Source organism: Pseudophryne corroboree, unplaced genomic scaffold, assembly GCF_028390025.1.
Source record: "Pseudophryne corroboree isolate aPseCor3 unplaced genomic scaffold, aPseCor3.hap2 scaffold_473, whole genome shotgun sequence".
Taxonomy (NCBI): Eukaryota; Metazoa; Chordata; class Amphibia; order Anura; family Myobatrachidae; genus Pseudophryne; species Pseudophryne corroboree.
Window position 1 is genome coordinate 478,539 of NW_026970085.1, and position 24,402 is coordinate 502,940.

At 46.8% G+C, this 24,402-nt stretch overlaps 17 non-coding genes and 1 pseudogene across 17 annotated transcripts; all 18 read left to right on the plus strand.

Moving 5' to 3' along the window:
* The first annotated feature begins 639 nt into the window (after window positions 1–639).
* On the plus strand, window positions 640–803 carry LOC135028109 (U1 spliceosomal RNA). Its single transcript, XR_010224462.1, has one exon. It is a non-coding gene; the product is annotated as a U1 spliceosomal RNA (small nuclear RNA).
* A 153-nt stretch (window positions 804–956) lies between these two features.
* Window positions 957–1,119, plus strand: LOC135028073 (U1 spliceosomal RNA). Its single transcript, XR_010224428.1, has one exon. It is a non-coding gene; the product is annotated as a U1 spliceosomal RNA (small nuclear RNA).
* A 671-nt stretch (window positions 1,120–1,790) lies between these two features.
* LOC135028113 (U1 spliceosomal RNA) lies at window positions 1,791–1,954 on the plus strand. Its single transcript, XR_010224466.1, has one exon. It is a non-coding gene; the product is annotated as a U1 spliceosomal RNA (small nuclear RNA).
* A 152-nt stretch (window positions 1,955–2,106) lies between these two features.
* LOC135028062 (U1 spliceosomal RNA) lies at window positions 2,107–2,269 on the plus strand. The gene has a single exon (XR_010224418.1). It is a non-coding gene; the product is annotated as a U1 spliceosomal RNA (small nuclear RNA).
* Window positions 2,270–2,941: 672 nt separating this feature from the next.
* LOC135028094 (U1 spliceosomal RNA) lies at window positions 2,942–3,105 on the plus strand. The gene has a single exon (XR_010224448.1). It is a non-coding gene; the product is annotated as a U1 spliceosomal RNA (small nuclear RNA).
* Window positions 3,106–3,258: 153 nt separating this feature from the next.
* On the plus strand, window positions 3,259–3,421 carry LOC135028075 (U1 spliceosomal RNA). Its single transcript, XR_010224431.1, has one exon. It is a non-coding gene; the product is annotated as a U1 spliceosomal RNA (small nuclear RNA).
* A 671-nt stretch (window positions 3,422–4,092) lies between these two features.
* On the plus strand, window positions 4,093–4,256 carry LOC135028114 (U1 spliceosomal RNA). The gene has a single exon (XR_010224467.1). It is a non-coding gene; the product is annotated as a U1 spliceosomal RNA (small nuclear RNA).
* Window positions 4,257–5,212: 956 nt separating this feature from the next.
* On the plus strand, window positions 5,213–5,376 carry LOC135028115 (U1 spliceosomal RNA). Its single transcript, XR_010224468.1, has one exon. It is a non-coding gene; the product is annotated as a U1 spliceosomal RNA (small nuclear RNA).
* A 956-nt stretch (window positions 5,377–6,332) lies between these two features.
* Window positions 6,333–6,496, plus strand: LOC135028101 (U1 spliceosomal RNA). The gene has a single exon (XR_010224455.1). It is a non-coding gene; the product is annotated as a U1 spliceosomal RNA (small nuclear RNA).
* A 152-nt stretch (window positions 6,497–6,648) lies between these two features.
* LOC135028064 (U1 spliceosomal RNA) lies at window positions 6,649–6,811 on the plus strand. Its single transcript, XR_010224420.1, has one exon. It is a non-coding gene; the product is annotated as a U1 spliceosomal RNA (small nuclear RNA).
* Window positions 6,812–7,485: 674 nt separating this feature from the next.
* Window positions 7,486–7,649, plus strand: LOC135028125 (U1 spliceosomal RNA). The gene has a single exon (XR_010224477.1). It is a non-coding gene; the product is annotated as a U1 spliceosomal RNA (small nuclear RNA).
* Window positions 7,650–7,801: 152 nt separating this feature from the next.
* Window positions 7,802–7,964, plus strand: LOC135028091 (U1 spliceosomal RNA). The gene has a single exon (XR_010224445.1). It is a non-coding gene; the product is annotated as a U1 spliceosomal RNA (small nuclear RNA).
* Window positions 7,965–10,586: 2,622 nt separating this feature from the next.
* Window positions 10,587–10,750, plus strand: LOC135028118 (U1 spliceosomal RNA). Its single transcript, XR_010224471.1, has one exon. It is a non-coding gene; the product is annotated as a U1 spliceosomal RNA (small nuclear RNA).
* A 151-nt stretch (window positions 10,751–10,901) lies between these two features.
* On the plus strand, window positions 10,902–11,043 carry LOC135028082 (U1 spliceosomal RNA; annotated as a pseudogene).
* A 694-nt stretch (window positions 11,044–11,737) lies between these two features.
* Window positions 11,738–11,901, plus strand: LOC135028131 (U1 spliceosomal RNA). The gene has a single exon (XR_010224484.1). It is a non-coding gene; the product is annotated as a U1 spliceosomal RNA (small nuclear RNA).
* A 152-nt stretch (window positions 11,902–12,053) lies between these two features.
* Window positions 12,054–12,216, plus strand: LOC135028081 (U1 spliceosomal RNA). Its single transcript, XR_010224436.1, has one exon. It is a non-coding gene; the product is annotated as a U1 spliceosomal RNA (small nuclear RNA).
* Window positions 12,217–12,887: 671 nt separating this feature from the next.
* On the plus strand, window positions 12,888–13,051 carry LOC135028135 (U1 spliceosomal RNA). The gene has a single exon (XR_010224489.1). It is a non-coding gene; the product is annotated as a U1 spliceosomal RNA (small nuclear RNA).
* A 152-nt stretch (window positions 13,052–13,203) lies between these two features.
* LOC135028093 (U1 spliceosomal RNA) lies at window positions 13,204–13,366 on the plus strand. Its single transcript, XR_010224447.1, has one exon. It is a non-coding gene; the product is annotated as a U1 spliceosomal RNA (small nuclear RNA).
* Window positions 13,367–24,402: the final 11,036 nt, after the last annotated feature.

A 24,402-nucleotide genomic window follows, 5' to 3' on the forward strand; every position in this document is an offset into this window, starting at 1 on the left:
TGCTGTCTGTTTCCACTTCTCTTTTCTTGAGCAGCTCCCTTCTATGCCCTTGCGCACTATCCTAACTTCTCCCGTCTGCTTACTTTGTGCCTTCCAACGCACAATGCGAACTACAGGTAGTGCTGCAGGGCCCACACCTTTTTACTTGCCTTACAGAGCAGCTCTGGAGCTGTTACAGTGCCCAGCTGCTGCAAGAAATCAGCTTGAATGCTTCAGGGGCTGGGGCATAGCCAACATGAGCCCCACACCGAAGGAGGGTGGAGGTGTTTAATGCGAACTAGGGGTCATCCAAGCGCCGCAAAAGGCCGCCATGCCCTGCAAAACCCTTTCCTCTTTTCATATGCAGATGAGGGTTCCAGCCAACTTTGGCCCACTGCTTGGATGACATCACCATATGCAAATCCATCTGCGGCAGGCCTTCCCCCTGGAATGCTTGCACTAGTTGTTGCATTTGGTTTGTTGTTTGGGGGTGCTTCAGTATTAGGCAGCCTTCTGCCCTCCCATGTTCATCTGAAAATATGTGTTCTCCCTGCAGTTGTTGTCCCCAGATGAGAGTTCCCTTGTGCTGCCTCAGTTGAATCTCCTTTACTTGACAGAGATGTGCCTGAGCAGCGGCCCTCCCCAGCCCTATCCCAAATCATACTTATTTTGCATAGGAGATACCATGGTCATGAAGATTGTTCTCCCAGGGTTAGGTGCATTCATTGCATTCTGGGTATGCTGACCCCTGTGATTTCCCCAAATGTGGGAAACTCGACTGCATTATTTGTGGTAGTGGGGGACTGTGTTTGTGCTTTCCTCTGGTCAGCTCTGGTAAAAGTCAGATTTCTTTGTCTCAGATCTTCCTCTAGCCTTGTTCTTCTTTCGAGAGTTCCCTTGTGCTGCCTCAGTTGGATCTCCTTCACTTGACAGGGGGCTGCTCGAGCAGCGACTCCTCCCCAGCTCTAGCCCAACTCCTACTTACCTGCCAGGTGAGATACTATGATCATGATGTTGCTTCTCCCAGGGCAAGGCTCACCCATTGCACTCTGGGTGTGCTGCCCCTGCGATTTCCCCAAATGTGGGACACTTGACTGCATAATTTGTGTTTCACCTGGTCGGCTCTCGTATAATTCAGATCTCTTTGTCTCAGGTCTCTCTCCAGCCTAGTTTGCTGTCTGTTTCCACTTCTTTTTTCTTGAGCCGCTCCCTTCTATGCCCTTGTGCACTATCCTGACTTCTCCCGTCTGCTTACTTTGTGCCTTCCAACGCACAATGCAAACTACAGGTAGTGCTGCAGGGCCCATACCCTTTTACTTGCCTTACAGAGCAGCTCTGGAGCTGTTACAGTGCCCAGCTGCTGCAAGAAATCAGCTTAAATGCTTCAGGGGCTGGGGCATAGCCAACATGAGCCCCACACCGAAGGAGGGTGGAGGTGTTTAATGCAAACTAGGGGTCAGCCAAGCGCCGCAAAAGGCCGCCATGCCCTGCACGCCCCTTTTCTCTTTTGATATGCAGACAAGGGTTGAAGTCAACTTTGACCCACTGCTTGGATGACATCACCATATGCAAATCCATCTGCGGCAGGCCTTCCCCCAGAAATGCTTGCACTAGTTGTTGCATTTGGTTTGTTGTTTGGGGGTGCTTCAGTATTAGGCAGCCTTCTGCCCTCCCATGTTCATCTGAAAATATGTGTTCTCCCTGCAGTTGTTGTCCCCAGATGAGAGTTCCCTTGTGCTGCCTCAGTTGAATCTCCTTTACTTGACAGAGATGTGCCTGAGCAGCGGCCCTCCCCAGCCCGATCCCAAATCATACTTATTTTGCATAGGAGATACCATGGTCATGAAGATTGATCTCCCAGGGTTAGGTTCATTCATTGCATTCTGGGTATGCTGACCCCTGTGATTTCCCCAAATGTGGGAAACTCGACTGCATTATTTGTGGTAGTGGGGGACTGTGTTTGTGCTTTCCTCTGGTCAGCTCTGGTAAAAGTCAGATTTCTTTGTCTCAGATCTTCCTCTAGCCTTGTTCTTCTTTCGAGAGTTCCCTTGTGCTGCCTCAGTTGGATCTCCTTCACTTGACAGGGGGGTGCCCGAGCAGCGACCCTCCCCAGCTCTAGCCCAACTCCTACTTACCTGCCAGGTGAGATACTATGATCATGAAGTTGCTTCTCCCAGGGCAAGGCTCACCCATTGCACTCTGGGTGTGCTGCCCCTGCGATTTCCCCAAATGTGGGAAACTTGACTGCATAATTTGTGTTTCCCCTGGTCGGTTCTCATATAATTCAGATCTCTTTGTCTCAGGTCTCTCTCCAGCCTAGTTTGCTGTCTGTTTCCACTTCTTTTTTCTTGAGCCCCTCCCTTCTATACCCTTGTGCACTATCCTGACTTCTCCTCCCATCCGCTTACTTTGTACCTTACAATGCACAATGCAAACTACAGGTAGTGCTGCAGGGCCCACACCCTTTTACTTGCCTTACAGAGCAGCTCTGGAGCTGTTACAGTGCCAAGCTGCTGCAAGAAATCTGCTTGAATGCTTCAGGGGCTGGGGCATGGCCAACATGAGCCCCACACCGAAGGAGGGTGGGGGTGTTTAATGCGAACTAAGGGTCATCCAAGCGCCGCAAAAGGCCGCCATGCCCTGCATACCCCTTTTCTCTTTTCATATGCAGATGAGGGTTCCAGCCAACTTTGGCCCACTGCTTGGATGACATCACCGTATGCAAATCCGTCTTCTGCAGACCTTCCCCCAGGAATGCTTGTACTAGTTGTTGCATTTGGTTTTTTGTTTGGGGGTGCTTCAGTATTAGGCAGCCTTCTGCCCTCCCATGTTCATCTGAAAATGTGTTCTCCCTGCAGTTGTTGTCCCCAGATGAGAGTTCCCTTGTGCTGCCTCAGTTGAATCTCCTTTACTTGACAGAGATGTGCCTGAGCAGCGGCCCTCCCCAGCCATATCCCAAATCATACTTATTTTGCATAGGAGATACCATGGTCATGAAGATTGTTCTCCCAGGGTGAGGTTCATTCATTGCATTCTGGGTGTGCTGACCCCTGTGATTTCCCCAAATGTGGGAAACTCGACTGCATTATTTGTGGTAGTGGGGGACTGTGTTTGTGCTTTCCTCTGGTCAGCTCTGGTAAAAGTCAGATTTCTTTGTCTCAGATCTTCCTCTAGCCTTGTTCTTTTTTTCGAGAGTTCCCTTGTGCTGCCTCAGTTGGATCTCCTTCATTTGACAGGGGGGTACCCGAGCAGCGACCCTCCCCAGCTCTAGCCCAACTCCTACTTACCTGCCAGGTGAGATACTATGATTATGAAGGTGCTTCTCCCAGGGCAAGGCTCACCCATTGCACTCTGTGTGTGCTGCTCCTGCGATTTCCCCAAATGTGGGACACTTGACTGCATAATTTGTGTTTCCCCTGGTCGGCTCTCGTATAATTCAGATCTCTTTGTCTCAGGTCTCTCTCCAGCCTAGTTTGCTGTCTGTTTCCACTTCTCTTTTCTTGAGCCGCTCCCTTCTATGCCCTTGCGCACTATCCTAACTTCTCCCGTCTGCTTACTTTGTGCCTTCCAACGCACAATGCGAACTACAGGTAGTGCTGCAGGGCCCACACCTTTTTACTTGCCTTACAGAGCAGCTCTGGAGCTGTTACAGTGCCCAGCTGCTGCAAGAAATCAGCTTGAATGCTTCAGGGGCTGGGGCATAGCCAACATGAGCCCCACACCGAAGGAGGGTGGAGGTGTTTAATGCGAACTAGGGGTCATCCAAGCGCCGCAAAAGGCCGCCATGCCCTGCATAACCCTTTTCTCTTTTCATATGCAGATGAGGGTTCCAGCCAACTTTGGCCCACTGCTTGGATGACATCACCATATGCAAATCCATCTGCGGCAGGCCTTCCCCCAGGAATGCTTGCACTAGTTGTTGCATTTGGTTTGTTGTTTGGGGGTGCTTCAGTATTAGGCAGCCTTCTGCCCTCCCATGTTCATCTGAAAATATGTGTTCTCCCTGCAGTTGTTGTCCCCAGATGAGAGTTCCCTTGTGCTGCCTCAGTTGAATCTCCTTTACTTGACAGAGATGTGCCTGAGCAGCGGCCCTCCCCAGCCCTATCCCAAATCATACTTATTTTGCATAGGAGATACCATGGTCATGAAGATTGTTCTCCCAGGGTTAGGTGCATTCATTGCATTCTGGGTATGCTGACCCCTGTGATTTCCCCAATTGTGGGAAACTCGACTGCATTATTTGTGGTAGTGGGGGACTGTGTTTGTGCTTTCCTCTGGTCAGCTCTGGTAAAAGTCAGATTTCTTTGTCTCAGATCTTCCTCTAGCCTTGTTCTTCTTTCGAGAGTTCCCTTGTGCTGCCTCAGTTGGATCTCCTTCACTTGACAGGGGGCTGCTCGAGCAGCGACCCTCCCCAGCTCTAGCCCAACTCCTACTTAGTTGCTTCTCCCAGGGCAAGGCTCACCCATTGCACTCTGGGTGTGCTGTCCCTGCGATTTCCCCAAATGTGGGACACTTGACTGCATAATTTGTGTTTCACCTGGTCGGCTCTCGTATAATTCAGATCTCTTTGTCTCAGGTCTCTCTCCAGCCTAGTTTGCTGTCTGATCCACTTCTCTTTTCTTGAGCCGCTCCCTTCTATGCCCTTGTGCACTATCCTGACTTCTCCCGTCTGCTTACTTTGTGCCTTCCAACGCACAATGCAAACTACAGGTAGTGCTGCAGGGCCCATACCCTTTTACTTGCCTTACAGAGCAGCTCTGGAGCTGTTACAGTGCCCAGCTGCTGCAAGAAATCAGCTTAAATGCTTCAGGGGCTGGGGCATAGCCAACATGAGCCCCACACCGAAGGAGGGTGGAGGTGTTTAATGCGAACTAGGGGTCATCCAAGCGCCGCAAAAGGCCGCCATGCCCTGCATAACCCTTTTCTCTTTTCATATGCAGATGAGGGTTCCAGCCAACTTTGGCCCACTGCTTGGATGACATCACCATATGCAAATCCATCTGCGGCAGGCCTTCCCCCAGGAATGCTTGCACTAGTTGTTGCATTTGGTTTGTTGTTTGGGGGTGCTTCAGTATTAGGCAGCCTTCTGCCCTCCCATGTTCATCTGAAAATATGTGTTCTCCCTGCAGTTGTTGTCCCCAGATGAGAGTTCCCTTGTGCTGCCTCAGTTGAATCTCCTTTACTTGACAGAGATGTGCCTGAGCAGCGGCCCTCCCCAGCCCTATCCCAAATCATACTTATTTTGCATAGGAGATACCATGGTCATGAAGATTGTTCTCCCAGGGTTAGGTGCATTCATTGCATTCTGGGTATGCTGACCCCTGTGATTTCCCAAAATGTGGGAAACTCGACTGCATTATTTGTGGTAGTGGGGGACTGTGTTTGTGCTTTCCTCTGGTCAGCTCTGGTAAAAGTCAGATTTCTTTGTCTCAGATCTTCCTCTAGCCTTGTTCTTCTTTCGAGAGTTCCCTTGTGCTGCCTCAGTTGGATCTCCTTCACTTGACAGGGGGCTGCTCGAGCAGCGACCCTCCCCAGCTCTAGCCCAACTCCTACTTAGTTGCTTCTCCCAGGGCAAGGCTCACCCATTGCACTCTGGGTGTGCTGTCCCTGCGATTTCCCCAAATGTGGGACACTTGACTGCATAATTTGTGTTTCACCTGGTCGGCTCTCGTATAATTCAGATCTCTTTGTCTCAGGTCTCTCTCCAGCCTAGTTAACTGTCTGATCCACTTCTCTTTTCTTGAGCCGCTCCCTTCTATGCCCTTGTGCACTATCCTGACTTCTCCCGTCTGCTTACTTTGTGCCTTCCAACGCACAATGCAAACTACAGGTAGTGCTGCAGGTCCCATACCCTTTTACTTGCCTTACAGAGCAGCTCTGGAGCTGTTACAGTGCCCAGCTGCTGCAAGAAATCAGCTTAAATGCTTCAGGGGCTGGGGCATAGCCAACATGAGCCCCACACCGAAGGAGGGTGGAGGTGTTTAATGCAAACTAGGGGTCAGCCAAGCGCCGCAAAAGGCCGCCATGCCCTGCACGCCCCTTTTCTCTTTTGATATGCAGACAAGGGTTGAAGTCAACTTTGACCCACTGATTGGATGACATCACCATATGCAAATCCATCTGCGGCAGGCCTTCCCCCAGAAATGCTTGCACTAGTTGTTGCATTTGGTTTGTTGTTTGGGGGTGCTTCAGTATTAGGCAGCCTTCTGCCCTCCCATGTTCATCTGAAAATATGTGTTCTCCCTGCAGTTGTTGTCCCCAGATGAGAGTTCCCTTGTGCTGCCTCAGTTGAATCTCCTTTACTTGACAGAGATGTGCCTGAGCAGCGGCCCTCCCCAGCCCTATCCCAAATCATACTTATTTTGCATAGGAGATACCATGGTCATGAAGATTGTTCTCCCAGGGTTAGGTTCATTCATTGCATTCTGGGTATGCTGACCCCTGTGATTTCCCCAAATGTGGGAAACTCGACTGCATTATTTGTGGTAGTGGGGGACTGTGTTTGTGCTTTCCTCTGGTCAGCTCTGGTAAAAGTCAGATTTCTTTGTCTCAGATCTTCCTCTAGCCTTGTTCTTCTTTCGAGAGTTCCCTTGTGCTGCCTCAGTTGGATCTCCTTCACTTGACAGGGGGGTGCCCGAGCAGCGACCCTCCCCAGCTCTAGCCCAACTCCTACTTACCTGCCAGGTGAGATACTATGATCATGAAGTTGCTTCTCCCAGGGCAAGGCTCACCCATTGCACTCTGGGTGTGCTGCCCCTGCGATTTCCCCAAATGTGGGAAACTTGACTGCATAATTTGTGTTTCCTCTGGTCGGCTCTCATATAATTCAGATCTCTTTGTCTCAGGTCTCTCTCCAGCCTAGTTTGCTGTCTGTTTCCACTTCTTTTTTCTTGAGCCCCTCCCTTCTATACCCTTGTGCACTATCCTGACTTCTCCTCCCGTCTGCTTACTTTGTGCCTTCCAACGCACAATGCAAACTACAGGTAGTGCTGCAGGGCCCACACCCTATTACTTGCCTTACAGAGCAGCTCTGGAGCTGTTACAGTGCCCAGCTGCTGCAAGAAATCAGCTTGAATGCTTCAGGGGCTGGGGCATAGCCATCATGAGCCCCACACCGAAGGAGGGTGGAGGTGTTTAATGCGAACTAGGGGTCATCCAAGCACCGCAAAAGGCCGCCATGCCCTGCATGCCAATTTTCTCTTTTCATATGCAGACGAGGGTTGAAGCCAACTTTGACCCACTGCTTGGATGACATCACCATATGCAAATCCATCTGCTGCAGGCCTTCCCCCAGGAATGCTTGCACTAGTTGTTGCATTTGGTTTGTTGTTTGGGGTTGCTTCAGTATTAGGCAGCCTTCTGCCCTCCCATGTTCATCTGAAAATATGTGTACCTCCTGCAGTTGTTGTCCCCAGATGAGAGTTCCCTTGTGCTGCCTCAGTTGAATCTCCTTTACTTGACAGAGAAGTGCCTGAGCAGCGGTCCTCCCCAGCCCTATCCCAAATCATACTTATTTTGCATAGGAGATACCATGGTCATGAAGATTGTTCTCCCAGGGTGAGGTTCATTCATTGCATTCTGGGTATGCTGACCCCTGTTATTTCCCCAAATGTGGTAAACTTGACAGCATTATTTGTGGTAGTGGGGGACTGTGTTTGTGCTTTCCTCTGGTCAGCTCTGGTAAAAGTCAGATTTCTTTGTCTCAGATCTTCCTCTAGCCTTGTTCTTCTTTCGAGAGTTCCCTTGTGCTGCCTCAGTTGGATCTCCTTCACTTGACAGGGGGGTGCCCGAGCAGCGACCCTCCCCAGCTCTAGCCCAACTCCTTCTTACCTGCTAGGTAAGATACTATGATCATGAAGGTGCTTCTCCCAGGGCAAGGCTCACCAATTGCACTCTGGGTGTGCTGCTCCTGCGATTTCCCCAAATGTGGGAAACTTGACTGCATAATTTGTGTTTCCCCTGGTTGGCTCTCGTATAATTCAGATCTCTTTGTCTCATGTCTCTCTCCAGCCTAGTTTGCTGTCTGTTTACACTTCTCTTTTCTTGAGCAACTCCCTTCTATGCCCTTGCGCACTATCTTGACTTCTCCCGTCTGCTTACTTTGTGCCTTCCAACGCACAATGCGAACTACAGGTAGTGCTGCAGGGCCCACACCCTTTTAGTTGCCTTACAGAGCAGCTCTGGAGCTATTACAGTGCCCAGCTGCTGCAAGTAATCAGCTTGAATGCTTCAGGGGCTGGGGCATAGCCAACATGAGCCCCACACCGAAGTAGGGTGGAGGTGTTTAATGCGAACTAGGGGTCATCCAAGCGCCGCAAAAGGCCGCCATGCCCTGCACGCCCCTTTTCTCTTTTCATATGCAGACGAGGGTTGAAGCCAACTTTGACCCACTGCTTGGATGACATCACCATATGCAAATCCATCTGCTGCAGGCCTTCTCCCAGGAATGCTTGTACTAGTTGTTGCATTTGGTTTGTTGTTTGGGGGTGCTTCAGTATTAGGCAGCCTTCTGCCCTCCCATGTTCATCTGAAAATATGTGTTCTCCCTGCAGTTGTTGTCCCCAGATGAGAGTTCCCTTGTGCTGCCTCAGTTGAATCTCCTTTACTTGACAAGGGAGGCATTTTGGATTTTTTCTTTGGGTACCCTTACACCTGATGGTCTGAATGAGAGCATCGAACTGAACAACATTGGCAGTCTCTGAAGATTTTATCTATTGATTTACCTAATATATTATTTATTGAATATCCATTTATTGTATGTTTAATAAATAAACAAAATTATTAGAAGTAGCTATTTTGGAAACAGCTTTCCTCTTAGGATGAAACTGTATAATCCTGTTGTGTGTGTTCCTTTAAAGTTCTTTAGTAAAATCCACTAGTAATGATGAACATCAGATTTCTTCCTCCATCCTCTTTTTACACTTTCTCTTGGTTCTATATATATTTTTTTTTTCTATTTTTATTATTTTCCCCTCCTTCTCCCAAAAGGCCCCCCTCCCTCCCCCCCCTCCCTGTTTTAAATTTTAAAATCTTTAAATATTTAAATCTTCGAATCCTTAAATTGTCTGTTTAATATTTATTTTTTCTTCAATTCTTTTTGTTGTTTAAACAGCAATGTAATTATTCCAGGGGTTAAAATAATGAAATATAGAAATAATATTAACAAAAATTAAAGGTAAAAATGAATTGATAGAATGATCCCATTAAAAGTAAATAAATAATATTGATGTTAAGCTGAGCGGGTTGGATTCGAACATGGGACTAGCTGCATAGAATGCAGGTGATGTTTCCCCTGCGCCACAAGAACTGCTTTAGTAGTGGCCTGGATTTATGTTACCCTAAAAGGTTTTATATAAGTAAATGGGGATCCTTAGTGCTGAGTCTCTGAATTATGTATATGTGATTATAGATATGAGGTATTGATTGAAAGATTATAGGTTAATCTGTATATAGATTATATATTTTCTGTTATTTTTTAAACCACCTTGTTGCTTATTTTATTATTATTTTTAATCACCATGTTGCTTATTTTTATATTATGAAATGCCTTTATATGTGCAAATGCAATTAGAAAGTTGTTCCATATGTGAGTCATTACATGTATGCATCCAATTAGTACATGTATGTATCCAATCAACTAATTAGTAATACTATTGGTCCGGTGCATTTTAAAAAGAGCCTGCTAGGCTGCTGATGTATCCTCTGACGAAACCGCTCTTGGATAACAGCGGAGAAACGCGTAAGGAAGGTGATTACCGGACACTCTGATTGCTGAGATATAAGCCCGTTCATGAACGAGCTACATCACGGCGGACGTCTGATGTAAAGACAGCGGTGAAGGGGAAAAAGCAATTTGAGACCGAGCAAAAGGAGGTCTCTACCCACGGCAGGAAGAAATATCCCGACCGCGAGTGCCAATAAGATCCAGCCACGGTTAACGGGGGTCGTAGCATACCGCTGTGTTTCACCAACCATCACAGCGCTCTCCCCCTGTTTTCTTTCATTACTCACGTGAGTTACATATGAACTTTAACTGCAGTAAATAAGAGGCGTTGGTTACAACTGTTGCTGTTCATCCACAAGAAGGAATTTAATGTATCAATTACAATTGGAAAGTAACGATTAAATTACAACAGCTGTATCCAGGAGGATTTTTTGGACACTTTAATAAACATTCCGTTGTCATCAAGGGCAATATGAAATAGATCCTGATTACATTTAGATATGGATAGTGGTGCCTATATATGTTGACTCCATTGTATTTTATTGAATGTGGGTTTCTTCTGTCTATATATATTTTTTAAAAATAAAGAGCTTGTATATTTTATTTTTTGCGCTCCCTTGATAACAAGTGTGATTATCTTTAAAATTTGGTTTATTATTAGTAGAACAGTACTACCTATGGGAGCACCATTTTATAATATATGGTGAAAATGAATAGATGTATAAAGATTAAATAAGCAACAAATTGGTGAAATAGATAAGTTTTGATAGGAGCACTGGGTTCTATATATATATTGACATTTGGTTATATATATGTATAGACTTTATAAATTCTTGACAGAGATGTGCCTGAGCAGCGGCCCTCCCCAGCCCTATCCCAAATCATACTTATTTTGCATAGGAGATACCATGGTCATGAAGATTGTTCTCCCAGGGTGAGGTTCATTCATTGCATTCTGGGTTTGCTGACCCCTGTGATTTCCACAAATGTGGGAAACTCGACTGCATTATTTGTGGTAGTGGGGGACTGTGTTTGTTCTTTCCTCTGGTCAGCTCTGGTAAAAGTCAGATTTATTTGTCTTAGATCTTCCTCTAGCCTTGTTCTTCTATCGAGAGTTTCCTTGTGCTGCCTCAGTTGGATCTACTTCACTTGACAGGGGGGTGCCCGAGCAGCGACCCTCCCCAGCTCTAGCCCAACTCCACTTACCTGCCAGGTGAGATACTATGATCATGAAGTTGCTTCTCCCAGGACAAGGATCACCCATTGCACTCTGGGTGTGCTGCTCCTGCGATTTTCCCAAATGTGGGAAACTTGACTGCATAATTTGTGTTTCCCCTGGTCAGCTCTCATATAATTCAGATCTCTTTGTCTCAGGTCTCTCTCCAGCCTAGTTTGCTGTCTGTTTCCACTTCTTTTTTCTTGAGCCCCTCCCTTCTATACCCTAGTGCACTATCCTGACTTCTCCTCCCGTCTGCTTACTTAGTGCCTTACAATGCACAATGCAAACTACAGGTAGTGCTGCAGGGCCCACACCCTTTTACTTGCCTTACAGAGCAGCTCTGGAGCTGTTACAGTACCCAGCTGCTGCAAGAAATCAGCTTGAATGCTTCAGGGGCTGGGGCATAGCCAACATGAGCCCCACACCGAAGGAGGGTGGAGGTGTTTAATGCGAACTAGGGGTCATCCAAGCGCCGCAAAAGGCCGCCATGCCCTGCACGCCCCTCTTCTCTATTCATATGCAGATGAGGGTTGAAGCCAACTTTGACCCACTGCTTGGATGACATCACCATATGCAAATCCATCTGCTGCAGGCCTTCCCCCAGGAATGCTTGCACTAGTTGTTGCATTTAGTTTGTTGTTTGGGGGTGCTTCAGTATTAGGCAGCCTCTGCCCTCCCATGTTCATCTGAAAATATGTGTTCTCCCTGCAGTTGTTGTCCCCAGATGAGAGTTCCCTTGTGCTGCCTCAGTTGAATCTCCTTTACTTGACAGAGATGTGCCTGAGCAGCGGCCCTCCCGAGCTCTATCCCAAATCATACTTATTTTGCATAGGAGATACCATGGTCATGAAGATTGTTTTCCCAGGGTGAGGTTCATTCATTGCATTCTGGGTATGCTGACCCCTGTGATTTCCCCAAATGTGGGAAACTGGACTGCATTATTTGTGGTAGTGAGGGACTGTGTTTGTGCTTTCCTCTGGTCAGCTCTGGTAAAAGTCAGATTTCTTTGTCTCAGATCTTCCTCTAGCCTTGTTCTTCTTTCAAGAGTACCCTTGTGCTGCCTCAGTTTGATTTCCTTCACTTGACAGGGGGGTGCCCGAGCAGCGACCCTCCCCAGCTCTAGCCCAGCTCCTACTTACCTGCCAGGTGAGATACTATGATCATGAAGGTGCTTCTCCCAGGGCAAGGCTCACCCATTGCACTCTGGGTGTGCTACTCCTGCGGTTTCCCCAAATGTTGGACACTTGACTGCATAATTTGTGTTTCACCTGGTCGGCTCTCGTATAATTCAGATCTCTTTGTCTCAGGTCACTCTCCAGCCTAATTTGCAGTCTGTTTCCACTTCTCTTTTCTTGAGTTGCTCCCTTCTATGCCCTTGCGCACTATCCTGACTTCTCCCGTCTGCTTACTTTGTGCCTTCCAACGCACAATGCAAACTACAGGTAGTGCTGCAGGGCCCACACCCTTTTACTTGCCTTACAGAGCAGCTCTGGAGCTGTTACAGTGCCCAGCTGCTGCAAGAAATCAGCTTGAATGCTTCAGGGGCTGGGGCATAGCCATCATGAGCCCCACACCGAAGGAGGGTGGAGGTGTTTAATGCGAACTAGGGGTCATCCAAGCACCGCAAAAGGCCGCCATGCCCTGCATGCCAATTTTCTCTTTTCATATGCAGACGAGGGTTGAAGCCAACTTTGACCCACTGCTTGGATGACATCACCATATGCAAATCCATCTGCTGCAGGCCTTCCCCCAGGAATGCTTGCACTAGTTGTTGCATTTGGTTTGTTGTTTGGGGGTGCTTCAGTATTAGGCAGCCTTCTGCCCTCCCATGTTCATCTGAAAATATGTGTACCTCCTGCAGTTGTTGTCCCCAGATGAGAGTTCCCTTGTGCTGCCTCAGTTGAATCTCCTTTACTTGACAGAGATGTGCCTGAGCAGCGGCCCTCCCCAGCCCTATCCCAAATCATACTTATTTTGCATAGGAGATACCATGGTCATGAAGATTGTTCTCCCAGGGTGAGGTTCATTCATTGCATTCTGGGTATGCTGACCCCTGTTATTTCCCCAAATGTTGTAAACTTGACAGCATTATTTGTGGTAGTGGGGGACTGTGTTTGTGCTTTCCTCTGGTCAGCTCTGGTAAAAGTCAGATTTCTTTGTCTCAGATCTTCCTCTAGCCTTGTTCTTCTTTCGAGAGTTCCCTTGTGCTGCCTCAGTTGGATCTCCTTCACTTGACAGGGGGGTGCCCGAGCAGCGACCCTCCCCAGCTCTAGCCCAACTCCTTCTTACCTGCTAGGTAAGATACTATGATCATGAATGTGCTTCTCCCAGGGCAAGGCTCACCAATTGCACTCTGGGTGTGCTGCTCCTGCGATTCCCCCAAATGTGGGAAACTTGACTGCATAATTTGTGTTTCCCCTGGTCGGCTCTCGTATAATTCAGATCTCTTTGTCTCATGTCTCTCTCCAGCCTAGTTTGCTGTCTGTTTACACTTCTTTTTTCTTGAGCCGCTCCCTTCTATGCCCTTGCGCACTATCCTGACTTCTCTCGTCTGCTTAATTTGTGCCTTCCAGCGCACAATGCGAACTACAGGTAGTGCTGCAGGGCCCAAGCCCTTTTACTTGCCTTACAGAGCAGCTCTGGAGCTGTTACAGTGCCTAGCTGCTGCAAGAAATCAGCTTGAATTCTTCAGGGGCTGGGGCATAGCCAACATGAGCCCCACACCGAAGGAGGGTGGAGGTGTTTAATGCGAACTAGGGGTCATCCAATTGCCGCAAAAGGCTGCCATGCCCTGCACGCCCAGGGGTACAAGCTGGAATTCGAGATGTCTCCCCCCAGCCGTTTCCTAAAAGATCTGCATTTTAGATACAGTGTATGCTGTTTAAACAGCACGTTTATAAAAGTTAGATACAGTGTTTCTATTTACACTTGCAAGAGGTGAAATACCTCCGGTTTTTATACTGCTATATATATATATATATATGTATTGTTTGTCTTATTTACTTTGTTTTGTGTCATTAACTGTTTTATAAAATATTTTTCACTATAAAAAAGGTCAAGTTTCATTGAGTCAATCATTCTCCTTGCTAGACTGCACTTAATTAATCAATCAATCAATTCAAAGTGATTTTTGGTGCGCAGAGCATTTCTTTCTCCTTTGTGTTTCCTAAAATATGCCTTGCTGACAACTCCCTCAGGCAGGGAGGCTGTGCTAGAGGCAATTAATAAGCGGTATTCCCAGCAGGTAATACTCAAGGTGCCCCTACTTCAATAAGGACGGGGTTACTATTCCACACGGGTTGGGGTACCGAAACCGCATGGTTCGGTGTGACCCATTTTATATTTAAAATCCTTGAACAAAAAAATTCAAGTTCAAGATGGAATCGCTCAGGGCGGTTATTCCAAGCCTGGACGAGGGGGATTACATGGTATCCTGGGACATCAAGGATGCTTACCTGCATGTCCCCATTTACCATCCTTGCCAGGAGTACCTCAGATTTGTGGTACAGGATTACCATTACCAAGTCCAGACACTGCCGTTTGGACTGTACATTGCACCGAGGGTGTTTTATTAAGGTAATGGCCGAAATGTTGATACTCCTTCAAAAAAAAGGGAGTTGTAATTATCCCGTACTTGGACAATCTCGTTATAAGGGCGAGGTCCAAGGAGCAGTTGGTAGTCGGGGTAGCACTATTTTGGAAAGTGCTACAACAGCATGGTTGGATTCTAAACAGTCCAAAGTCACAGCTGGTTCCTATGACACGTCTACTGTTCCTGGGGATGGTTCTGGACATAAACCAGAAATAGTGTTTCTCCCGGAGGAGAAAGCCAAGGAGTTGTCATCTCTAGTCAGAGACCTCCTGAAGCCAAAATAGGTAGCGGTGCATCATTGCACGCGAGTCCTGGGAAAAATGGTAGCTTCCTACGAAGCAATCCCATTAGGCAGGTTCCATACAAGAACTTTTCAGAGGGACCTGTTGGACAAGTGGTCCGGATCGCATCTTCCGATGCATAGGCTGATAACCCTGTCTCCAAGGACCAGGGTATCTCTACTGTGGTGGCTGCAGAGTGCCCATCTTCAAGAGGGCCGCAGGTTCGGCATACAGAACTAGGTCCTAGTGACCATGGATTCCAGCCTTTGAGGCTGGGAGGCAGTCACACAGGGAAGAAATTTCCAGGGACTTTGGTCAAGTCAGGTTATTTCCCTACACATAAATATTCTGGACCTGAGGGCCATTTACAATGCCCTGAGGCCGGCAAGTCCTCTGCTTCAAAACCAGCCGGTACTGATCCAATCAGACAACATCACGGCAGTCGCCCATGTAAACCAACAGGGCGGCACAAGAAGCAGGATGGCGATGGCAGAAGCCACAAGGATTCTCCGATAGGCGGAAAATCATGTGTTAGCACTGTCAGCAGTGTTCATTCCCGGAGTGGACAACTGGGAAGCAGATCTTCTCAACAGACACGACCTCCACCCGGGAGAATGGGGACTTCCTCCAGAAGTCTTCCAATAGGATTGTACACCATTGGGAAAGGCCACAGGTGGACATGATGGCGTCCCGCCTCAACAAAAAGCTATAAAAGATATTGCACCGGGTCAAGGGACCCTCAGGCGATAGCTATGGACGCTCTGGTAACACCGTGGGTGTACCAGTCGGTTTATGTGTTCTCCCCTCTGCCTCTCATACCAAAGGTACTGAGAATAATAAGAAGGCGAGGAGTAAGAACGATACTCGTGGATGGCCAAGAAGAGCTTGGTACCCAGAACTTCAAGAATTTATATCGGAGGACCCATGGCCTCTGCCACTCAGACAGGACCTGCGGCAGCAGGGGCCCTGTCTGTTCCAAGACTTACCGCGGCTGCGTTTGTCGGCATGGCGGTTGAACGCCGGATCCTGAAGGAAAAGGGCATTCCGGAGGAAGTCATTCCTACGCTTACTAAAGCCAGGAAAGAGGTTACAGCAACTCATTATCACCGCATATGGCGAAAATATGTTGCATGGTGTGAGGCCGAAAGGGCCCCAACAGAGGAATTTCAACTAGGTCGATTTCTGCATTTCCTGCAAGCAGGAGTGACTATGGGCCTTAAATTGGGTTCCATTAAGGTACAGATCTCGGCTCTGTCGATTTTCTTTCAAAAAGAACTAGCTTCAGTACCTGAAGTTCAGACATTTATAAAAGGAGTGCTGCAGAGTCAGCCCCCGTTTGTGCCTCCTGTGGCACCTTGGGATCTCAACGTGGTGTTGAGTTTCTTAAAATCACATTGGTTTAAACCACTAAAAACCGTGGATCTGAAATATCTCACGTGGAAGGTGGTTATGTTATTGGCCTTGGCTTCTGCCAGGCGAGTATCAAAGTTGGCGGCTTTGTCTTGTAAAAGCCCTTATTTGATTTTCCATATGGATAGGGCAGAATTGAGGACTCGTCCCCAGTTTCTCCCAAAGGTGGTGTCAGCGTTTCACCTGAACCAGCCTATTGTGGTGCCTAGGCTACTAGGGACTTGGAGGACTCCAAGTTGCTAGACGTTGTCAGGGCACTGAAAATATATGTTTCCAGAATGGCTAGAGTCAGAAAATCTGACTCGCTGTTTATCCTATATGCACCTAACAAGCTGGGTGCTCCTGCTTCTAAGCAGACTATTGCTCGTTGGATTTGTAGTACAATTCAGCTTGCACATACTGTGGCAGGCCTGCCACAGCCAAAATCTGTCAATGCCCATTCCACAAGGAAGGTGGGCTCATCTTGGGCGGCTGCCCGAGGGGTCTCGGCTTTACAACTTTGCCAAGCAGCTACTTGGTCAGGGGCAAACACGTTTGCAAAATTCTACAAATTTGATACCCTGGCTGAGGAGGACCTGGAGTTCTCTCATTCAGTGCTGCAGAGTCATCCGCACTCTCCCGCCCGTTTGGGAGCTTTGGTATAATCCCCATGGTCCTTACGGAGTTCCCAGCATCCACTAGGACGTTAGAGAAAATAAGAATTTACTCACCGGTAATTCTATTTCTCGTAGTCCGTAGTGGATGCTGGGCGCCCATCCCAAGTGCGGTTTATCTGCAATACTTGTACATAGTTATTGTTAACTAAATCGGGTTATTGTTGAGCCATCTGTTGAGAGGCTCTATTGTTTCATACTGTTAACTGTGTTTCATATCACGAGTTGTACGGTGTGATTGGTGTGGCTGGTATGAGTCTTACCCGGGATTCAAAATCCTTCCTTATTGTGTACGCTCGTCCGGGCACAGTACCTAACTGAGGCTTGGAGGAGGGTCATAGTGGGAGGAGCCAGTGCACACCAGGTAGTCTAAGATCTTTCTAGAGTGCCCAGCCTCCTTCGGAGCCCGCTATTCCCCATGGTCCTTACGGAGTTCCCAGCATCCACTACGGACTACGAGAAATAGAATTACCGGTGAGTAAATTCTTATTATAGTAGTGTATACACTAGAGGTCTTTCCGAACCCCCTAATCCTAACATTGTAATTTGCTTTAGGGCGCACCTCCAATTAGTCTAGTGTTTCGTATTTTCACATTAAATACTTTCTTGCATTGGTTGGTTAAAGATTAGATCGTATATTTTTCTAGATATAGCTGTGCATAGTCTACAAGGCTACATGCTTCTCCCCTAACTAGAGATGTGCAGCGGGCATTTTTCGTGTTTCATGTTTTGGTTTTGGTTTCGGATCCACAGTTGTGTTTTGGATACGGACGCGTTTTGGCAAAACCACCCTTTTGGGTTTTGGATTCGGGTGATTTTTTTTTAAAACCTCAAACAGCTAAAATCATAGAATTTCGGGGTAATTTTGATCCTATAGTATTAAGCTCAATAACCATAATTTCTACTCCTTTCCAGTCTATTCTGAACACCTCACACCTCTCAATATTATTTTTAGTCCTAAAATTTGCACCAAGGTCCCTGGATGACTAAGCTAAGCGACCCAAGTGGGCAGCACAAACACCTGGCCCATCTAGGAGTGGCACTGCAGTGTCAGACAGGATGGCACTTAAAAAAATAGCCCCAAACAGCACATGATGCAAAGATAAATAAAAAAAGAGGCGCAAGATGAAATTGTAGTGTGTCTCTCCTGCTCAGTGTCAGTTCTCAGTAGTATCCTCATCAGTGCTCAGTATCACTGCTCATTGTCTTGTGCTGCATTGTGGTGCTCAGTATACTAGAGTACATTACTAATAGTCCAGTGCTGCATCTTGCTGCTCAGTGTCAGTTCTAGTATCCTCATCAGTGCTCAGTATCACTGCTCATTGTTTTGTGCTGCATTGTGGTGCTCAGTATACTACAGAACATTACTAATAGTCCAGTGCTGCATCTGGCTGCTCAGTGTCAGTTCTAGTAATCTCATCAGTGCTCCGTATCACTGCTCATTGTCTTGTGGTGCTCAGTATACTACAGTACATTACTAATACTCCAGTGTCTTGTGCCGCATATGGCTGCTGTAGGGTGCTGTGGTAGTGTCCTGTCACTGTGCATATGTCATCATTCCAGTCACAGTGACATACCCTCCAACTGTACCTTTTTAATAGGTACAGTACCTTTTTTTCATGGTCTGTACCTATTTTTGGCTCTCCAAACTTCCATTGAAAGTATAGGAAAAGGGGCGTGACCACGCCCCCTTTACCCATGACCACGCCCCTTTTTCTAATTTGTACCAATTTTTGTGTGTAAAATGTTGGAGGGTATGCAGTGATATCTGGTATCTATCTAGTGGTATCTAATTCCAGACATTACCACCGTCTAATTCCAGATATATTACTGGCATATAATTCCACACATTAAAAAATGGAGAACAAAAAGGTGGAGGGTAAAATAGGGAAAGATCAAGATCCACTTCCACCTAGTGCTGAAGCTGCTGCCACTAGTCAAGGCAGAGACAATTCAATGCCATCAACATTATGTAATGATTATACGATACATTATATATCATATCATTGTATGGTTGTAAAATACAACTTAAAAACTTTAATGAATAAATACATAAAGTAGCTTTTATGTAACCTTTTTAAACCTATTAGCATAGACCGAATCTCATCGTGTGTATAGGCCTTTAGTTCAACAACAGCATGGGACCAGTTAGTGTGTTTTGACCACTGCACAGCACCTGGTGTTATATAGTAAGCACCACTATGGCATAGTATACAGCATTATGGGCCTGATATGAGTGTGACCAGCGGTGATGTGGAATGCAGTAGGAGGTGCTGTTTAGTAAGCACCACTTCTATATTCACCATGCAGTATATTGTGTGAATATAGAAGTGTTGGCTGTGTTATATATTAGAGTAATTATTGCAGCTCCCAGCTAAAATTGCAACAATGTAATTTAGTGACAAGCTGCAGAGATTAACCCTTTCTGTGGCTGCTGCACAACCTCTATTCATATCGCTGAATTCAATTAGGGAGATGTTCTCACCCCGCGAGCAAGCGCAGGTATATGCCACACTTATGGTAACATTGGATTTACAGATATTTTCTTGCAGGGGTGTTTCTAAACAATTTGGCTTCAAATGCGTGCCCCCCGCCACCATTGGCATTAAAAATTGTGCCCCTCCCCCATATATATATATATATATATATATATAAAAAAACTATATTTGCGTGAGCGCTCCGGACGGGATGGGGGGGGCGTGACCTCGCAAAAATGGGTATGGTCTCCATAAAATGGGCGTAGCCTTGCAGGCAAAGACTACCTTACACCCCAGTTCTTGACCCTGCACCAACTGACCTCGGCCACCACAGGGAAAAAAGTACAGTAATTTCCACCATGTTAAGCCCCACACATTAATGCCCTTTGGAACATATTATGTCACTCACCACAATATCTGTGATACACTATGCCCTACAGTAAAGCTTCTAATTACTTTTACAAAAACTGCTCAATGCCAAGAGTTTCACGTGCTGGGTGTCATGCTCATTGCCAGGGGTTTCACTCTCTGGGTGTCATGCTCATTGCCAGGGGGAACGCAGTAGGAGGTGTTATATAGTAAGCACCACTATGGCATAGTATATAGCATTATATATATTGTGAGCACTGGTGATGTTGAGTGCAGTAGAGCTGCTGCTGGGTAATTACAATTGACTACAACCACCAATATATTCTGCTGCACTATATATATGCAAAGCTAATTCTGCTGGGTAATTACAACTGACTACAACCACCAATATATTCTGCTGCACTATATATTTGCAAAGCTAATTCTGCTGGGTAATTACAATTGACTACAACCACCAATATATTCTGCTGCACTATATCTATATATGCAAAGCTAATTCTGCTGAGTAATTACAATTGACTACAACCACCAATATATTCTGCTGCACTATATCTATATATGCGAAGCTAATTCTGCTGGGTAATGCAAATTGAAACATTATTGCATAGTATGTGATTTTGAAGTACTTTTTTAAAGTTTTGAATGATATAGACCCAGTTTAATCTTTGTGGAATGCCTGGTTGTTGTTTTTAAGGTAATTTATTGCCTGGCATTTGAGGGGGTGGGGTGTGGTTACAGATTTCAATTATTGGTTTCACTTGTAATAGTCTTCTACTTAAGTCCAATGGTGTAGGCTGTGCAAAGCCATTTGGCTGTGCATTTATTGATCTAAGCGTGCATTTTTATCAAAGCGTGATAAAATTGACACATAACAGCAGTGTTCAATCAGCGTTCAATCGAAGTGAAAAAGAAGGAAAACAGAAGCACACCAATCTAACAAAACAAAGAAAACTGAAGAACTAATAACAAATGTGAGTCACTTACTCCTCAGATCACTCACCTCCTGATTGTTGCATCTGATTACATAGCACAGAACTACCTTACTTGGACATTTCATAAACCATCCATTTCACCTACAAATGCCTGTATCTGTATTATTGTAATTTTGTTTTTTAAGCACAGCTGCACCAATGCAATTTTACCTGCAAACACTTAAAACATCTAACATAATTACCATTGCTTCTTAAACCTCTCACAATCCTTTCATTTCTTACACTCCAAATACTTTTCTGCACCCACTTTATCTACGCTTTTGACTCATTTCATACTAAATCTACACCCCTTGAGCCTACACTGCTTTTCTCACCTGCATTTCTGCAATTCTTCTGCTCGGATTGCCTTACAGTCTCCTCTCCTACTTCCACTTTCCCTCAACCTATTTACCTACTTAACACTATGTCAAGGTTTTCTTATACTCCCCACATCACTCAGTGTCTACCTAATAATGTATCTTTAGCCTTCCCCCCTAGTCTCCTCCACCTCCTCCTCTCTCCCCTCCTCTGTCTCCCCTCCATCCCTCTGTTTCCTTCCCCCACCTTTCCTGTTACCCCACTTTCATTCACCTCAGCCCCATGGTCCTGCTACCCCACAACTCAGCCCTGCTCCCTCTCTCCCTTCCCTGTCACCTCCCCACACCCCCATCCACATCACACTGACCTCCCTCCCTGCCCACCTCCTGCAGTTTCCCCTCCTAGCTCCGGCACCCGTACCATCACTACTCTCTCATCATCCCTGCCCTCAAACTTAATCCCACCTCATCGCTACAGCAACCCTGAAAATCTAATTCACATCTCTCCCACAAACTCATACCCCCTATCCTGTGCCCTCTGGAATGCCAGATCTGTTTATAACAAACTGGTCCCTACTCATGACCTTTTCATTTCCCACTCCCTACACCTACTAGCCATTACTGAAACTTGGATTACGCCCTCTGACACTACTTCTGCTGCTGCTCTCTCTGCTGGGGGCCTTACATTCACACACACACCCCGACCTGGGGGTCGCCATGGGGGTGGTGTTGGGGTCCTTTTACCTTCTAGTTACTCCTACCAACTCATACCACCAGAACCATCCCTTATATTCTCTACATTTGAGGTCCACGCCATATGCCTCTTCCAACCAGTCCATCTTAGAGTAGCTGTCATTTACCGCCCCCCTGGCACTGCTTCCAAATTAATCGACAACTTTGCTTCCTGGCTTCCTCACTTCCTCTCTTCTGACATTCCCACCATTATCCTAGGCGATTTCAACATCCCTATTGACATCCCCACACAATCCCCTGCCTCTAAACTCCTTAACCTCACCTCTTCACTTGGTCTCTCCCAGTGGACCTCCTCACCCTCCCATGTGAATGGGAGCTCACTGGATCTGGTCTTCACTCACCGCTGTGATATTTCTGATTTTTCCAACTCCCCATTTCCCCTCTCTGACCACCACCTGCTCTCCTTCAACCTATCTCTCTCGACTTCCCCATCTCTACCTCCTAAGGCTACCATCACTAAGCGTAACATTGAAGCTATTGACACCACATTCCTTTCCTCCCTGTTTGACTCACTTCTCTCTCCTATTCTCTCTCTCTCATGCCGTGAACAAGCCACTTCCACATACAATGCTTCCCTTACTTCTGCTCTTGACTCTGTTGCTCCACCAACCACTATTCACCCTCACAAATTAACACCTCAACCCTGGCACACCAAATGCACCAGATATCTGCAAAAATGCTCACGTACGGCTGAGCGACACTGGAGGAAATCACGCTCTAAGGCAGACTTCCTCCATTTCAAACTTATGCTCTTATCCTTCAGTGCTGCCCTTTCTCTTGCTAAACAGTCATACTTCAAGAACCTCATCTCCTCCCAGTCTTCCAACCCCCGGCGCCTCTTTGCCACTCTCAACTCACTCCTCTGCCCACCTCCACCTCGTCTCCCTTCCTCACTCTCTGCTCTTGACTTTGCCACTTACTTCACATCCAAAATTGACTCCATACGTCAGGACATCACATCACACCAGACTATCAGTAACCAGCCTTCTCTCGTGGATGGCCAAGAAGAGCTTGGTACCCAGAACTTCAAGAATTTATATCGGAGGACCCATGGCCTCTGCCACTCAGACAGGACCTGCGGCAGCAGGGGCCCTGTCTGTTCCAAGACTTACCGCGGCTGCGTTTGTCGGCATGGCGGTTGAACGCCGGATCCTGAAGGAAAAGGGCATTCCGGAGGAAGTCATTCCTACGCTTACTAAAGCCAGGAAAGAGGTTACAGCAACTCATTATCACCGCATATGGCGAAAATATGTTGCATGGTGTGAGGCCGAAAGGGCCCCAACAGAGGAATTTCAACTAGGTCGATTTCTGCATTTCCTGCAAGCAGGAGTGACTATGGGCCTTAAATTGGGTTCCATTAAGGTACAGATCTCGGCTCTGTCGATTTTCTTTCAAAAAGAACTAGCTTCAGTACCTGAAGTTCAGACATTTATAAAAGGAGTGCTGCAGAGTCAGCCCCCGTTTGTGCCTCCTGTGGCACCTTGGGATCTCAACGTGGTGTTGAGTTTCTTAAAATCACATTGGTTTGAACCACTAAAAACCGTGGATCTGAAATATCTCACGTGGAAGGTGGTTATGTTATTGGCCTTGGCTTCTGCCAGGCGAGTATCAAAGTTGGCGGCTTTGTCTTGTAATAGCCCTTATTTGATTTTCCATATGGATAGGGCAGAATTGAGGACTCGTCCCCAGTTTCTCCCAAAGGTGGTGTCAGCGTTTCACCTGAACCAGCCTATTGTGGTGCCTAGGCTACTAGGGACTTGGAGGACTCCAAGTTGCTAGACGTTGTCAGGGCACTGAAAATATATGTTTCCAGAATGGCTAGAGTCAGAAAATCTGACTCGCTGTTTATCCTATATGCACCTAACAAGCTGGGTGCTCCTGCTTCTAAGCAGACTATTGCTCGTTGGATTTGTAGTACAATTCAGCTTGCACATACTGTGGCAGGCCTGCCACAGCCAAAATCTGTCAATGCCCATTCCACAAGGAAGGTGGGCTCATCTTGGGCGGCTGCCCGAGGGGTCTCGGCTTTACAACTTTGCCGAGCAGCTACTTGGTCAGGGGCAAACACGTTTGCAAAATTCTACAAATTTGATACCCTGGCTGAGGAGGACCTGGAGTTCTCTCATTCAGTGCTGCAGAGTCATCCGCACTCTCCCGCCCGTTTGGGAGCTTTGGTATAATCCCCATGGTCCTTACGGAGTTCCCAGCATCCACTAGGACGTTAGAGAAAATAAGAATTTACTCACCGGTAATTCTATTTCTCGTAGTCCGTAGTGGATGCTGGGCGCCCATCCCAAGTGCGGTTTATCTGCAATACTTGTACATAGTTATTGTTAACTAAATCGGGTTATTGTTGAGCCATCTGTTGAGAGGCTCTATTGTTTCATACTGTTAACTGTGTTTCATATCACGAGTTGTACGGTGTGATTGGTGTGGCTGGTATGAGTCTTACCCGGGATTCAAAATCCTTCCTTATTGTGTACGCTCGTCCGGGCACAGTACCTAACTGAGGCTTGGAGGAGGGTCATAGTGGGAGGAGCCAGTGCACACCAGGTAGTCTAAGATCTTTCTAGAGTGCCCAGCCTCCTTCGGAGCCCGCTATTCCCCATGGTCCTTACGGAGTTCCCAGCATCCACTACGGACTACGAGAAATAGAA